The sequence below is a fragment of the Drosophila subpulchrella genome, unplaced genomic scaffold, assembly GCF_014743375.2.
Source record: "Drosophila subpulchrella strain 33 F10 #4 breed RU33 unplaced genomic scaffold, RU_Dsub_v1.1 Primary Assembly Seq163, whole genome shotgun sequence".
NCBI classification, from domain to species: Eukaryota; Metazoa; Arthropoda; class Insecta; order Diptera; family Drosophilidae; genus Drosophila; species Drosophila subpulchrella.
In genome coordinates this window covers 40,001-44,208 of record NW_023665502.1, presented here as the reverse complement: position 1 = coordinate 44,208, position 4,208 = coordinate 40,001, and the positions used below count along the sequence as shown (strand labels likewise).

Below are 4,208 nucleotides of genomic sequence, written 5' to 3'. Positions count from 1 at the left end.
CGACATCAAATTTTTAAAACAAAAATAAATTACCAAAAATGCTTCAATGTTCACAAAAGGAAAACGCGTATTCCGCCGCTCCTGGCGTGTGTAGATCACGCGAGCAACACTACTTGACCGCGCAGCCAAACGCGGAGTCTGACTACCACTTCCGCCAATGTAACTTTGAGGAAACGCAAAAACACGAATTTTCGAATCGAGCAAAAATAAACAGGTACGATTACTTACACTGCCAGATTAGGTGTAGATAGGGACAGTAGGAATCTCGTTAATCCATTCATGCGCGTCACTAATTAGATGACGAGGCATTTGGCTACCTTAAGAGAGTCATAGTTACTCCCGCCGTTGACCCGCGCTTACTTGAATTTCTTCACTTTGACATTCAGAGCACTGGGCAGAAATCACATTGTGTCAACACCCGCTAGGGCCATCACAATGCTTTGTTTTAATTAGACAGTCGGATTCCCCAAGTCCGTGCCAGTTCTGAATTGATTGTTAATTGATAATCGTTATAATTAATAAGAACTAATTGGTTTAACCCAATTAGTATTCTTAAAAATTTTAGCAAGAAAGTTCCACAATTGGCTACGTAACTAAACTATCCGGGGAACAAGTGACCAACATAAATGCCAGACACTCTATTTACCCAGAACGAGCACATAAACCATGTTATTGTTTCCCAATCAAGCCCGACTATCTCAATCTTCAGAGCCAATCCTTATCCCGAAGTTACGGATCTAATTTGCCGACTTCCCTTACCTACATTATTCTATCGACTAGAGACTCTTCACCTTGGAGACCAGCTGCGGATATTGGTACGGCCTGTTGAGAAGTTTGCGTGTCCCCACCATAAATTTTCAAGGTCCGAGGAGAAAATATCGACACAACAGTATATGTCATGCTCTTCTAGCCCATCTACCATATCTCTCTGCGAAAGACTTCCATGGTAGTACGGCTATAAAACAGAAAAGAAAACTCTTCCGATATCTCTCGACGGCTTCTTTATGGTCGTTCCTGTTGCCAGGATGAGCACGAGGCCCATATTTAATAACAAACGGATACTCAACAGGTTACGGAATTGGAACCGTATTCCCTTTCGTTCAAAATTATTCAAGTATATTAATTAGCTTGATTTATATAATATAATTATATTTGTATGGCATTTGTGTTTTACTTGAAAATTTTCGGCTTTCGCCTTGAACTTAGGACCGACTAACTCGTGATCAACCACTGTTCACACGAAACCCTTCTCCACTTCAGTCCTCCAAGGTCTCATTCGATTATTTGCTACTACCACCAAGATCTGTACCAATGGCAGCTCCATGCAGGCTTACGCCAAACACTTCTACGCATACCATTGTACCTTCCTACTCACTAAAGTTTCAAAATTTATATCACAAGTAATATAAATCATCTACTTTAGCGGTAATGTATAGGTATACAACTTAAGCGCCATCCATTTTAAGGGCTAGTTGCTTCGGCAGGTGAGTTGTTACACACTCCTTAGCGGATTTCGACTTCCATGATCACCGTCCTGCTGTTTTAAGCAACCAACGCCTTTCATGGTATCTGCATGAGTTGTTAATTTGGGCACCGTAACATTACGTTTGGTTCATCCCACAGCGCCAGTTCTGCTTACCAAAAGTGGCCCACTGGGCACATTATATCATAACCTTGAACTTCATATCAAGAAAGTTAAGGTTCTTACCCATTTAAAGTTTGAGAATAGGTTAAGATCGTTTCGACCCTAAGGCCTCTAATCATTCGCTTTACCAGATAAGATTATTTTATATAACATTAAAATGCACCAGCTATCCTGAGGGAAACTTCGGAAGGAACCAGCTACTAGATGGTTCGATTGGTCTTTCGCCCCTATACTCAATTCTGACAATCGATTTGCACGTCAGAACTGTTTCGGTCTTCCATCAGGGTTTCCCCTGACTTCAACCTGATCAAGTATAGTTCACCATCTTTCGGGTCACAGCATATATGCTCAAGGTACGTTCCAGTTAGAGGCATAAATAATATAAATATCATTATACATAACTATATAGAACGCCCCGGGATTGTGTTAATTAGCTATAAATAGTTAAAAAACTAATCCCATTATTAGTCAAGTTAATTACGCTATTAGGTTTATATCCCAATAACTTGCACATATGTTAGACTCCTTGGTCCGTGTTTCAAGACGGGTCCCGAAGGTATCCTGAATCTTTCGCATTGTTAATCATACAAGTGCATATAATAAACACAAAAATCAATGATAATTATGCCATTATATAATTCCGAAAAATTAACGCACTGTATTCATATAAATCTATCAGCACTTTATCAAATTAATAACATTTATTCTGTGTTAAAATGCAAGCAAATTAATTTGAATAAACTATAAGTTATATTTTATGATAAATTTTGTATGCTAATAGATTACAATGTCCTTATATGGAAAAAATGCACACTATTATCATAATATTGTTTAAATATTACAATTTTAATGATGAATTTTCCATAACGGATATTCAGGTTCATCGGGCTTAACCTCTAAGCAGTTTCACGTACTGTTTAACTCTCTATTCAGAGTTCTTTTCAACTTTCCCTCACGGTACTTGTTTACTATCGGTCTCATGGTTATATTTAGTTTTAGATGGAGTTTACCACCCACTTAGTGCTGCACTATCAAGCAACACGACTCTTTGGAAACATCATCTAGTAATCATTAACGTTATACGGGCCTGGCACCCTCTATGGGTAAATGGCCTCATTTAAGAAGGACTTAAATCGTTAATTTCTCATACTAGAATATTGACGCTCCATACACTGCATCTCACATTTGCCATATAGACAAAGTGACTTAGTGCTGAACTGATTTCTTTTCGCTCGCCGCTACTAAGAAAATCCTGGTTAGTTTCTTTTCCTCCCCTAATTAATATGCTTAAATTCAGGGGGTAGTCCCATATGAGTTGAGGTTGTGTATAACTTTTTTTGCAATTAATTCTTTATATATAATGATAAAACATTTTATTAAATTCGTTATATATTTTATATATTTGTATGGCATTTGTTTGGTCTAACGAATCAACGAAGAATAATAATATTGTCAACGGCTTTCTATTTACTAATCTTTAATAAGAGACAATTCTAGATAAATTTTTTATGCTAGACATTTCTCAGTATTATTTGATTGAAAAAGAAAATATTTCTCTTCGTTTTTCACATTCAAATTATTTACTAATGTGAGATAATGTTTTTCATATATTTGTTAATATTATGAATAATATAATAATTAAATTATTATTATCCAATAATATACCATATGCTTATAAAATTTCATTATAAAATTTATATAAACAACTTAATTAGCATAGTCTTACAACCCTCAACCATATGTAGTCCAAGCAGCACTATAAAATTAATTAAAGTACATAACAGCATGGACTGCGATATGCGTTCAAAATGTCGATGTTCATGTGTCCTGCAGTTCACACGATGACGCACAGTTTGCTGCGTTCTTCATCGACCCATGAGCCGAGTGATCCACCGCTTAGAGTTTTATATATTGGTTTGGTAATTTTGTCATATATGTTTTTATTGAAAGAAATTAAAAATACACCATTTTACTGGCATATATCAATTCCTTCAATAAATTGATTTTTATACCTAAAACGAATGCTGCGAAATGTCTTAGTTTCATATAACCAATAATATATCAAGTATTTTTTAAATGGCATTTACGGTATTAATACTTTTTTTTAGCGATATATATTGAAATTTATATAAAACATTAACCTGTAATAATCAGGTACAACATTGTACATTTTAGGTTGTTGCATTATCCAATGTATGCGCATAACTGAGATGAACAATACATATCGCAACGCGTGTATATTATGGTCCATATACACACAGTGTTTTATTAATTAATTGCATTTAATATACAATATAATAATAATATTAAATAAATTTAATAATTTCGATTTGCTTGTTCGAATTTGTTATTTGTTTGCTTTTGCTTATTTATTTATCTCTTATTTAATGCAATAATATATTTATTATTACAATTATTATTTCGATTTGCTTGTTCGAAATTTTATATTTGATCTATAAAAGATCATATTTTTGGCAATTTATATTTTATTTGTATTACTATAATATATTATATTATTATAATAAAAACAAATTTTTTTATTAACGGTAAGGATATTAAACAA

General features: G+C 34.2%; 1 non-coding gene and 1 pseudogene across 1 annotated transcript; both read right to left on the bottom strand.

Moving 5' to 3' along the window:
- Positions 1 to 226: 226 nt before the first annotated feature.
- LOC119559076 lies at positions 227 to 2,969 on the bottom strand (annotated as a pseudogene).
- A 401-nt stretch (positions 2,970 to 3,370) lies between these two features.
- LOC119559078 lies at positions 3,371 to 3,549 on the bottom strand. Its single transcript, XR_005220643.1, has one exon. It is a non-coding gene; the product is annotated as a 5.8S ribosomal RNA (ribosomal RNA).
- Between the last annotated feature and the right edge of the window lie 659 nt (positions 3,550 to 4,208).